Source organism: Callorhinus ursinus, unplaced genomic scaffold (assembly GCF_003265705.2).
Source record: "Callorhinus ursinus isolate GAN/ISIS: 27379988/994484 unplaced genomic scaffold, GSC_fseal_2.0 scaffold3, whole genome shotgun sequence".
Classification (NCBI taxonomy): Eukaryota; Metazoa; Chordata; class Mammalia; order Carnivora; family Otariidae; genus Callorhinus; species Callorhinus ursinus.
The window spans coordinates 2,773,558-2,786,963 of NW_027397065.1; the positions used below are offsets into that span (position 1 = coordinate 2,773,558).

The 13,406-nt window shown below is 34.5% G+C and overlaps 1 protein-coding gene across 2 annotated transcripts in view; it reads right to left on the minus strand.

Moving 5' to 3' along the window:
* The window catches only part of EDIL3 (EGF like repeats and discoidin domains 3), a 415,090-nt gene that overhangs the window by 139,913 nt on the left and 261,771 nt on the right, over window positions 1-13,406 (minus strand). The window lies entirely within an intron of this gene.

The window sequence follows — 13,406 nt, forward strand, 5'->3', positions numbered from 1 at the left end:
GGAACAAAGGATAGAGAGCAAAATAGAACCGAGAAAGTGTGTAGTGGGTGATTTGTTTATTTGAATTCTAGAGACTTCTACATTATGCATTCACTCCTAAAAATACAAAGGAATGTTTGCCATACAGAAAATAAATAGATAGTACCCATATAGTCAGAGAGGTTTTGGAATTAGGGACGGAAACTGAAAATTCCAGTAGAGAGTGAAGACAGAAGATGAATTCTTGATATACGCATTTACTAATTAAACATTCCAGAGAATAAAGTATCACAAAGGCTTTGCATATAGTATTTGCAATTGCTTCGGTAGTTCTGAAAGGGAAAATTCAACATAGAATTTGAAACAGAGCAAATGTAAAGCTATTAAAATATAGGATGCTTTATGAATTTTTATAGAAAGAACATTCTAGGAGAATTTAATAGAGCAACAATTTTATGACAAACCTGTAAAAACTAAGCCAGCTTTTCACACACTATCTCTTATTCAATAGAGATTCATACTAGATCTGTTTTATAATGTAATGAATATGGGCCAGCCTATTAAAATAGAAAACTTAATATTTGCTTTTCAAATTTATTATATGAAATAATAAAGTAGACCTGATATTATGCAGCATTCAGGTTAAATGCTCATTTTTGCTGGCAATATTTGTAAAAAAGACAACTTCTAAACTTTGTATTAGAGCTACCTAATAACGTATACATACATTTCAAAGAAGCAGAGGTATTTAAAAATCTTAAATTTGGATTTAAATCTTCAGCTGCTAAAATAAGTACAGAATTATTAGCTGTGTTCAAATATCCATAATGAGATAAATTGCTATTTTCTGTTATGTTCCAACAGAATACATTGTTATGTAGTTCAGACTAATGATTAAGTAAATAAATATGTTTCCTATAAACTTATATTAAAATATATGACAAATATAAGGTTTTAAAACTACAAATAATTCTAGGGCGCCTGGGTGGCTCAATTGGTTAAGTGACTGCCTTCAGCTCAGGTCATGATCCTGGAGTCCCGGGATCGAGTCCCACATCTGGCTCCCTGCTCGGCAGGGAGTCTGCTTCTCCCTCTGACCCTCTTCCCTCTTGTGCTCTCTGTCTCTCATTCTCTCTCTCTCACATAAATAAATAAAATCTTTAAAATAAAACTACAAATAATTCTATGACTGCCCATTAGGAAGCTGTACTTTTGAGAAATTTGTCAAAACTAGAATTTCATGCTTTTCCTTAAGCTTTTAATTAAAAGAGAATTTACTGTTTCTCTAATTTTGAAATTATATAGAATACTAGATTCTCTAGAAGCTTCCATCTTATCATGTTGGATAGCTCACCACCCTAGCATATATAAAATTAACTAGGAATCAGGTAAGGGCCATCAAATCGCACACATAAAATGATGCAAAGTCATTAACCCAAAAGAAAGATGGAAGAATTATTATCATTTCTAAAAAACCTGTGCAAATAAGGAAGATACTGACTTGCTTTTCCAAGGAATCCTTCACTTTCATTATATACTTCAAAAATAGGAAAAGCAGTTATTTTGTAACTCAATAGTCTTCAGGATACAGCAGGATATAACTACTATTTTTAATAAACAGGAATGATAAATTGCATAAAAATAGAACGAGAGATACATATTTTACCTCACATTAGTAAGAAAATATTCCATTAGTTGAATAGTATTCTTCAATTACCCAAATTCTCTTTAGCTACAGAAAAGAGAAATGACTATGTGAACTATAAATTGCTCAGGTAGGGGGTTATCATAATATATTTTTGGTGCCTTCATCCTTTCAAAAGTTATCCGCTTAGCTAAAAGTGCAAAGATTAAGAAGGAAATAGAAACACTTGCTTTGTATTAATAGATTTAAAGGTACACAATTTCAAAAGATCATGCAATTTACAAATATAAGTAATCTATTTGGGAAATAATTAAGGTTAACAATTAAGTGTAATATACTGGTGACTTGTGATGTATGGAAAGTGACTTACTGAGTCTTCGGAAATTTTCTATTAGAGCAGTTCATCAAGACTGTTCTTTGTGGCAATTTTGGTTATGGGTTTGAAGGAAAATGCAGTTCCAGATGTCTATATTTTAACAAATCTGGGTGATACCAATATACAACAAAGTATGGAAATTGTGAGCTAATTGTATTACAAGGAGAAAAACACCATCCAACTTAGGTTTGTTCCATAAATTGGAAACAATATAGGGTAAGCACAAAGTCAACTATGTGCCCCTAGGGCATGGTAGCTCTTATGTTGTTATTGTTATTTTATTGTTATAAAGCAAAAGTGAGTTAAAAGTCATGGATGGGAGGAGACTGACTTCCACTGTGACTACCCAGAGACCCAAGGTTTCAACACAGACTACTGTTACGGCCAGGTTTTATATGCACGTACTTCTTATTCAAGAAAGAAAAGAGGGGTAGAACATCTACTCCCATCACCTATGCAAAATGTTCTTTAATAAAAATTAAAATACATACATGAGCACAATTATTAATCATGAGCAGTACTGAAAATGATTCAAAATGCCATGTCACTTGGCATCTCCTCAAGATCATATTCATCATCAGATATTTCTGTCACCAAAGCATCCAAATTGTTAGATAAATCTCTGCCTGAGGGAAATATAAACTACAGCTTCTTTAATGAATGAAAACTAAGTGATTCCCCACAGTATATTGCTGAACTCACTGGAAATAAAAATAACTAATTAAATAATCTCTTTTTAAAATAGGCCTGTGTCTGGCAGGCACTTTTCTTCATTGTGGTACAAAATGGGGATCTCCTATGGAAAAGTCTCATATTAACACTTCGATAAACCAGATTACAACTCTGAAAAGCGCCTTTATAATCAAGTTTCTTGCCCAATTTAATATCCGAGTAATCCTATCTTTAGGTTAGATGGAGATGGAGTTTTAGCTGGTGGCAATTTTGTTTCAGTAATCAACGAAATCTCATTTCCTCAACTCCATAACTGAGAGTAAAGCAACAAACCATTTCCCCCCAGATTGAATAATACCTGGTTCCCATATCTTCAGCATAACCTTTTCTGTTTCATCATAACTTATTTTCCCCATCAATGTGAAAAGAAAGTTAATATTCATTGTTTCAGATTTCCAAGGACATAAAGGGGATGTATTAGGAAAAAAAAATCATGAAATACCCTTAGCCCCAGCTAACTCTTTTCATGATCTGATTTTAAGATATAAGAAAACCACGCGTGAAAACTGGTTTCTTATGAAGTGTCACATAAAAAAAGTAAAATGAAGAGACAATTTCAGAAAAAAAAAAAACAAAAAAGAAATGGAAGATAAACTCAGAAAATGTACATCTTTGCACATGGGGTATCAAAAGCACATGATAAAAAAAACTTCAGAGGATGCCATAAAACATCCTGGCTTATTTGTTCCATATAAAGAAGCAGCTTACATTTTGGCACAGAAGTCAGCAGGGCAGCAAATATGCACTTAAAATCTCTGAAGAACTGAGTGATTATCTCTTCTTTTGCAGTTTCCTTTCCTCAAGTCATCAACCTCAGTAGTCCCTAATGCTAGGCTCACCACTGGTTGAAAAGGGGATAGAAGGAAGCTTGGTAATATCAACACTACTTCTTTAAGTATCTTATCTTTATGATAATGGTTGTTAATGTAACACCTGAGTTCAGGGTTCTGTTTTTTGTTTGCTTTTTAACTCAGATCACACATGTCACTGCATGGAATCACCTAAGAAATGCTATGTTTTTCTTTCTCATTACTAATTACTTATTCATGACTAGAGTTTCCACTTTCAGAGAGAAGCACTATTCAAAATTCTTGCATCTTCTTGCTTTTTTTTTTTCTTGGAGATAGCTAAGTGCCCTCTTGACTGAAAGAGGGAAATTTTTTTCTTACTGAAAATAGAGCAGTAGAATTAGAAAACAAAGATAATTTGACCACCTATAAGTAGGGCATAATTTATTTACATATGGCTCTTTGTCATAGAGAAATGTCACAAATGTGATCTCTTTGAAGTCTGACTTCACTCTCTGAAAGCTGTTAAGGGTTAAATATAGTAAGCACTAAGTTGAAGAATATGAAAAATGTATCAGTAGCAGAATAATGGTAATAATAAACAACTGTATTCCTCAGGGCTCTGAATTTTAGCAGAAGGACTGCTTGTGAGTCCTCACTCAGTGTGTACCAACAAGTGACAGAGCAAGAGGAGATGGGCCAGCAGTCTCCTAAGTACATCAAGCTGTCTTAATAACGGAATGACACTGTGCCGGAGTCTAGAGTACGCAATAGATTAGAAAGATGGCATTATCCCAGGTGTTACACCCTGGGTGCTGAGCAGCCCTTGAGGGTCTGGGTCTAAACTTCCAACTTTCTCGCTTCATTACTATCTGTCTTAGGGTTGCATAGAGTGAGAACTGAAAACACTAGCAGGTGTTTCAGAAGGTTCTGTCTGGAAAATGCTTCAAAACAGCACAGATTGATATTTTAAAATCAATCTGTAAATAAATGTTTAAATGTTATTCACTATATTAGCTATTAAATCCTGTGGCTAATTTCATTGCTTAAGCAATTTTCCTATTTGCCTTTTCTTGTCTCATTCAGGGTACTGCCAAAGCTTGGGGGTCTCATTGCCCGTCTGCCTGCCCTCTACTGGATGGAGTCCCCCTCACTGATCCTACACATTGAATTCTGAATAAACTTTCTGAAAACCTGACCATTTCACTCTTTTTTTAAAGATTTTATTTATTTATTTATCAGAGAGAGAGAGAGAGAGAGAGAGCACAAGCAGGGGGAGTGGCAGACAGAGGGAGAAGCAGGCTCCCCGCCCAGCAGGAGCCTGATGCGGGACTCGATCCCAGGACGCTGAGATCATGACCTGAACCAAAGGCAGATGCTTAACCATCTGAGCCACCCAGGCATCCCCATTTTCACTCTTTTGGTTATATTTTCTTTCAGTGGATCCACATTGCTCAAAAAGTAAAAGCCATCCTCCTGGCTGCTTGAAATTTATCTTGGACTGAATTTTATTTAGATGGCAGCATATGAAGTATTTTTGCAGCTCATGTCCCTGTCATTTTCTTCCCTGTCCTACCCTTCCCTCAAATTGAATTAACTGTGACAATTTGGGGTTCCAAAAAGACTGTAAGCATACTTATATCACAAATAAAACTTTGCATTTAATAATACTTTTTCATGCATTTATGAATTTATTAATCTTTCTTCCATAGTAGATTGGAAATTCTTCCAGGACAAGGGTTATTGGGTCCTGTGTGTTGGACCATGTTATTGCCTGCACCTTCCATAGTGCCCGTTAGTAAGAGGTGCTCAAAAACATACTTGGTTAATTCATCTGAGGCTCATGATAACAGAGAGTATCCCTCTTTAGAGTGATTCTCTATGCAGCAATGCAAACACTTGTTGTAATTTTGCTCATTATTATTTCAAGCTCACTTTACCTGTTTTCCACTTCCAATACCAAGAGAAGTAATATTTAAACACTGCAATTCCCTCTAGATGAACATTCCATTTTTTTCTGTTCCCTTTCCAAAGGTATAGATCTTTCTTTTCTCTCACAGACATTACTGAAGAATAAAAATGAACCCTGCACATATGTATTGCAAAGAAAAATACGTCAGGAATTGCAGCCTCAAAATAACCCAATGAATAGTAGTTTCACTCTCAATTTTAATGGGGGCAACAGGCTCAGAGAGGTTAAGTAACTCCCCTAAAGTCAAAGAGCCAGGATTTGGCCTCAGATGTATCTGTCACCAAAGGGTCACGATAAACGTCGTGATACAGTGTGCTGGGACATTCTGTTTGCTGCATATGCCTTAAGCAGTGTGGAGAAGTGATGAAAAATGATGAGCAGAGAACCCGGCCATGATGTTCATAAAGATAGACAGTAGTGACCTAACTCACTCTGTGTTCCTCGTCATTGTTTCTGCCATGACTTGTGGACTGAAGGTTCAACACAGACTGTTACTCATTCAACATTTAACAAATATATGTTGAGCTTTTTTATGCAAGGCAGAGGCATTATATCTCATGCCTTGGTCTTTTAGGGTTCAAAGTGATTATACAACTAAGAGTAGCTTAGTAGAAACTAATTTAAAGTTAGCATCATTTTAAAAATTTATCCACAGCAGAGGACTATGGCAAACTGCCTACCTCAGGGACTTCCAGAGCTTTATTTTTTCTCTCCTCTCTCACTATCTATTTTCTCCCTGCAATATAGGAACAGCTTTTATATTTTCACTTATAAGAAAGCCAATTATAGCATAGGGTATTCTTCTCCACTTAACAAATGCCTCAGGATAAACTGTGGAAGCAATTGCTTTCAATGCTGACATCTTCCAACATGAAATTAGCATCTGGGTAAGTATCCTTGTCTAACTTAGGATACAAAGGTAAATGTTTATTTATAATTTCCAAAATTTTATTATTACTCTATCAAGAACTTTGTGTCATAACCCAGAATTATTTCTGTAGTTGATATTAATTGTTTCCAATAGCTTTGTATTTTAGGTGCACAATAATCCTTAGAACAAATAAGCAAACACCGATTAAACATTCATATGCTCATAAACTTGAATTTCCTCAGTATGTTCTCCTTTCTGTCATATTCACTTTAATATAGAGCCAAGATTCATTATCTGTGCTAACAAATTAAAAAGTAAACATGAGGAAAATAAATCAATTATATTTACTCCACACACCTTGCAATCATTTTAAAATTCAGTTTTAACTCCAATTTCTAGTGAACATGACTAATTAATAACATTATTAACTGAAACATGACTTTTGCAGGTTTTAACTTTTAACAATACCCTCTGATTAAGATGGAAGGCTGAAAAAAAATTTCATTTCAACCAGTAATAAAAGCAGCCTTGTAGACAATTTACTTGGCTAGCCAGTTCCTGGAATTTCAAAAACTGTATGTATGATTATATTCTTGGGAGCAGAGGAGCTGTGACTAGAATGCAAAACAGTCACTCCATTTTACTTACAGGCTGTTAAAAAGTGTAAAACCAATCCTAGAAATTTTTGTTTTTCTTTAAAACTCAGTTTAAATTTGGATTAAATGTATCCAGTGGTCTGTTCATTATATTTAAATAAGTGATAATCTGCTTCCCATTTTTTTTTTTTTTTGGTTAATCAAAACAGATGAAGGCCTCTATGTGTCTCTCCCTCAAATTCTTATTAAAAACTCAAAAAGAAGGGGCCCCTGACTGGCTCAGTTGGAGGAGCATGTGGCTCTTGATCTTGGGGTCATGAGTTTGAGCCCCACATTGGTGTAGAGATAACTTAAATAAATAAAACAGACAAACAAAAAACTCGAAGAAATCTTAGCCACTCAACTGCTGTCAAATGCCAGATTTATCCACACAGGTATTTCGGGAATGAGGAAAGGAAATACACTGAAGAAAAGATATCTATTCTTTTTTTAAGATTTTATTTATTTGTTTGACAGTGAGAGACAGTGAACACAAGCAGGGGGAGTGGGAGAGCAGGGAGCCCAATTTGGGACTCGATCCCAGGACCCTCATGATCTGAGCCAAAGGCAGACACTGAATGACTGAGCCACCCAGGCACCCTGAAACAATATCTATTCTTGAAAGACTTTAGATCTGAACGGGGGTTTGGCTAACTATGCACATGGAAGACACAGGCCAGAAAGAATACAGTAACAATAAATAAATACCATATGTGCAGCCTTTAAAAAAAAAAGCCTTTGGCAGTATGCTACCTCTGATGGATTTAAATGGACTCAAATTCCGAAGGAAAAGAAATTAAAACATTAATTTTATATTTTCCAAGTATTCTTTTATCTATCTATCATCTATCTATCTATATTACTTTTACAATCAGATAAAAAAATGTCTAAGCAACATGGAAGGGTCATTCAAAACAAGTGAAATGTCAATAGTCTTCCGAGTGGACTACAGGGATGGTATCACCTATTGCTAAGCACATAGAGATACTCACTAGAAACAACTTGAAAGATAATTGTGCCTAGAAAAAGGTAATTGGATTACAAGTATTTTCTAATAAAGGTGTGTGTGTGTGTGTGTGTGTGTGTGTGTGTGTGTGTTAGAGAGAGGGAGCCAGAGAGAGAGAGAGAGAAAGAAATCCTGTATAATGATCTTATTGATTTTAAATTATTCTAAACACATCTCCACATTTGGGTAGGGTAATCTGTGGGCAGATACACTAGCTTCTACACATAAGGCCTTACCTAAATAATGGGAAGCTTCTACTCACTATTGGAAATACAACTGGATAATCTGAAATCATGCATCACTTGCTTTAGTATTAATCCATATTTGTATTCTCTGGATTTAAAAATCATCACTTGGATTTCTTAGCTTAAATTATAAATGCCTGCTAGTAGTAAATTTTTTGAATGGTCATGTTACCTAAATTTCTGTGTTATTGTTAATTTAATAGAGTTCAGTGAGACAAAAATTCCATTATTGTTTACTACTGTGTAACATTTTTTAAAAAAAGATTTTATTTATTTATTTGACAGAGAGAGACACAGCGAGAGAGGGAACACAAGCAGGGGGAGTGGGAGAGGGAGAAGCAGGCTCCCCGCAGAGCAGGGAGCCCGATGCGGGGCTCAATCCCAGGACCCTGGGATCATGACCTGAGCCGAAGGCAGACGCTTAATGACTGAGCCACCCAGGCGCCCCACTACTGTGTACCATTATCTTATGTACCAATAACATGATTTTAAGATGTATCCCAATTTCAGAGATGCTAATATGTTTAAATAAAAAGGCATGTATTTTAGAATTGAGGAAATGTACATGATTTTTGTTTATTTTTCCTCTTAAAGTTTATCTTTTCAGTTTTTTTAAACAACTCCTTATTCCTGTATTCCTAATATTACCAAATGAACTACAACTAGGCAGTTCTACAGTTGGTACAGTTAAGCCAGTGCTACAAAATTACTTCTTCCAGGTCATATCAGAATACAAAAATCTAAGGGCTTAATATAAGACTGGGGAAATGATTTTTTTCCCTATTACTGGCTTGTCCATTTAATTGGGCAGAATTTTATATATTACTTTGAAATATTTTCACTCTCAATGCCATTACCCCCAGTACATGAAAAAATTGTTTTACTTTTTACAGTTAGAACAAGCACCAGAAGAACGTAGTTAATAGCTCTATGGGGACTTTTGTAGTGTTCTGCATAATGAATGAACTCACCTAAACTCCTATGATGAAATCCATCTGACTACTCAAAAGGTTAAATGCGTATAAAAAGCTGGTATTTTGCTATGTAAGGAAGAAGAGTTTAGATATACTAAATGAATTGCTTTTCTTCTCAGGCACAATTATAAGCTGATTATTTTGTGCTGTAAGTAACCTTTTCATGTACAATCCATTGCACTGTTTATTATTCATTAAAAAAAGCTACCTCAAGTAAAAATATTGTTATAACTGAGGGATACTAGGTAAGTTGAAATTCATTATTCATGCAAAGAAGAAAACAGAGTAAAACAGGGAAAACAAAAATGTTATGAGAGATCTGGAAACAAGAATAAGAGAATGAGAAAGCAAGATAGAAGCCCAAGGAATACACAGGCCTTCTTTATAGTTTTGGATCACATGTAATCTTGAATATAGCTCTCTTAATAAGGTAAATTGAGTGGGTCTTTCTTTCTTTTCTTTTCTTTCTTTTTTTTTTTGTAATCAAAAAGCCAGAGAAAGCACATCAGAGCTATATTTCAAATATCTTAATATCAATGACTCTGTTATATATTTTGATAGTTTTCTTAGCATCTAGCATAATGCTATTGCCACAGTCATACTGCAAAAAATCTAGGTGATTAGATGACCAGTCATTTCCACCTTTTTATTTCAGTCTAGTGCTCAGAGATCTGTGCAAACTTATCCTCCTTAAAGCAAGAAGATTAAATAAATGTTAGAACTGTAGGAAATGGAAAGTGTATACTGCTTAAAATAACTCCACAAATAAGTATATTCTAACATAAGAACTAAATTCAAAGATAGTCTTAATTATGTGTTTAGTGACAATACTCTGATGCTTTGAAATAGATATTTCACACTAGTGAAAATATCACTAAGTTAATAGATTGACATTCTTTCCCCCCTCACTCTAGGTAATGAGTAATCCCCATTTACTTTGTATTTGGTGCTAAGATTGGGCATGACTAGCACTTTTTCCTTAACTCATACACTGGAGTGCCATTCTTCCACAGCAGCTATGTATATGGCATTGGCAACACAAACAACTGAACTGATTATAAACTGTTACATAGATAATAACTGATTTTTAAGAAAATTTAAAAGACCCTGGTAAAAAGCAAAGTGAATGTGCTCAACTTCAGACAGTAGCTCCTAGAGGGATATTTTTTAGTTTCTCTCTTTTTCCTTGTCTTTTAAAAACAGTTTAGTGTCCACAGGTAACTTAGAATATATCATAGTGTTACAAACTTTCTAAATCTGCACTGCTGGTGAGAAGCAGGAATGGGTTCAATAAAAACTCAACACTGCTATACACTAATAATTCAGTAGCAGAAAGAGAAATTAAGAAAACAATCCCATTGCATTTGCACCAAAAATAATAAAATACCTAGGAATGGGCTTAACTAAGTTGGTGAAAGATTTATATTGAAAAAACTATAAAACATTTTTGAAAGAAATGGGAGATGACACAAACACATGGAAAGATGTATTCATGACCTGAAAGAACCAGTATTGTTAAAATATCCATACTACCCAAAGCAATCTATGGATTTAATGCACTCCCTGTCAAAACACCAACAACATTTCTCACAGAACTAGAACAAATAATCCTAAAATTTGAGCAGAAATACAAAAGACCTTGAGCAGCCACTGAAAAAGAACAAAGCTGAAGGTATCGTAACCCCAGATTTCAACATATACTACAAAGCTGTAGGATTAAAACAATATGGTACTAATACCTAGATCAGTGGAACAGAATGGAGTCCAGAAATAAACCCGCTTTTGTATTGTCAATTAGTCTACTACAAAGGAGGGAAAAACATACCATGCAGAAAAAGTTTCATCAACAAATGGCGTGGGGAAAACCGGACAGCTACTGGACAGTAAAAGAATGAAATTGGACCACTTTCTTACACTATACACAAACATAAGCTCAAAATAGTTTCAAGACCTAAACGTAAGACACGAAGCCATACATTTCCTAGAAGAAAACATAGGCAGCAATTTCTTTGACATCAGCCCATGAAACATTTTTCTAGATATGACTCCTCCAGCAAGGGAAACAAAAGCAAACTTAAACTATTGGAATTACACCAAAATAAAAAGCTTCTGCACGGTGAAGGGAACCACCAAAAAAATGACTGAAAACTTACTGAATAGGAGAAGATATTTGCAAATGATATATTCAATAAGGGGTTAATATCCAAAATATATAAAGAACTTATACAACTCAACACCAAACAAAATAATCCAATCAAAATGGGCCGAGGATGTGAACAGTTTTCCAAAGAAGATATACAGTAGGCCAACAAACACATGAAAAGATGCTCAACAACACTAATCATCAGAAAAATGCAAATTAAAGCCACAATGAGATATCACTTTACAACTCTCAGAACAGCTAAAATCAAAAAAACAAGAAGAACCAAGTGTTGGGGAAGATGCAGAGAAAAAGGAACCCTCGGGCAATGTTGGGATGCAAATTGGTACAGCCACTGTGGAGAACAGTATGCAAGTTTCTCAAAAAACCAAAGCTAGAATTATCACATAATCCAGTAACTCCACTATTAGGTATTTACCCAAAGAAAATGAAAACACTAATTTGAAAAGATATATGCTATATGCACCTCTATGTTTATTGTGGCATTATGTACAACAGCCAAGATATGGAAGCAACCTAAGTGTCCACTGACAGATGAACGGATAAAGAAGGTGTGGTACACACACACACACAAACACACACACACACACTGGAATATTACTCAGCCATAAACAAGGATGAGATTTTGTCATTTGCAACAACATGGATGGACCTAGAAGGTATAATGCTAGGTGAAATAAATCAGAGAAAGACAAATACTATATGATTTCATTCATATGTGGAATTTAGGTCATCATGAGTACACTTATCTTGATGAGCATTGAGCAACGTATAGAATTGTTGAATCATCATATTGTACACTTGAAACTAATGTAACACTACATATTAATTATATTTGAATAAAAAAAGGAACATCTGATTGACATTAGGGAAAGAAATTTACTAGCTGATTTCATAAAACCATTTGCAGAAAAGTACAGGTTGGGACCAAGGTGTGATGACTCTGGGAGTGCAGCTGTAGTCTCATCCTCCACGGGATCTACTTGTTTTAGTGGTTTGGTTCTCAGCTTTGATAGCCATTGAGATCTAGTATTGATACGATCTAAAAATTGCTTTTCTCAGCGTTAATCTAAGGATTAAAAATAATGAAGCACATCTTATGATATTGCTTTCTCTAAAATACTGTTATTTTAGAGCAAAATAGGCTTTTTGTGCCATATGAAATGGTGTATAATAAGACAAGATGTAAATGTAAAAGCATATTATTTATTCATCTTTGTTTATGCTTTAAAATATTATTTTTGTGTATATTTTGTAATGCATGCATTAACTGAAATTGTGTATCTACTTTATAAATAAGTAAACTTATTTTGGGATTAAAAAAACACTGCTAATAAAACCTCTGTAAACCCAATGACAAAAATGTGGCTTAATAGTATCATGTTCTGCTATTTTACTTACATGCTTTTACACATGGAACTAGAGATCAAAAACTCAGCAGAAAGGCCAGGAATAGACATTCAATGAAAATGGCTCATTAATAGCTTTTATTTCCAAAAGCTTCAGCCATATTATACAGGAGGAAAGTAATATATTTTGAAACCAATAAGCCATTAACTCAGGGTTCTGAAACTTTTTTATGCTTTGGACCCTTTTATCAGTCTGGTGAAGACTAGAGGCTCTCCTCAGAATAATTCTTAGTGTATAAAATGAAATACACAGAAATGCAATGTAATTACCAAACTATTGAAAAATAGTATAGTAACATATGTGCTTATCTAGTAACACATTAAATAACTGAGTTAGTGGGAGGTCTACTATAGTTTCATATTAATAAAAAATATAAATATTTTTTTCAGATATGAGCAACAAGTAGACTGTGGTATAAAAATTTCTGTGATTTCTATCAGTGAAAAAGTCATTGGTACTGTCAATATTTTGATCTTTTGTTGCCAACATTTTTCCATCAACATAATTGATGGAAATTCTACATTGCAGGTAGCCATTTTGCTTTTCTTATCAACAGATGCAGACACCTTGAACTCTCTCCATCCATGCTTTGAGGGTTCTGTACCTTTAGTT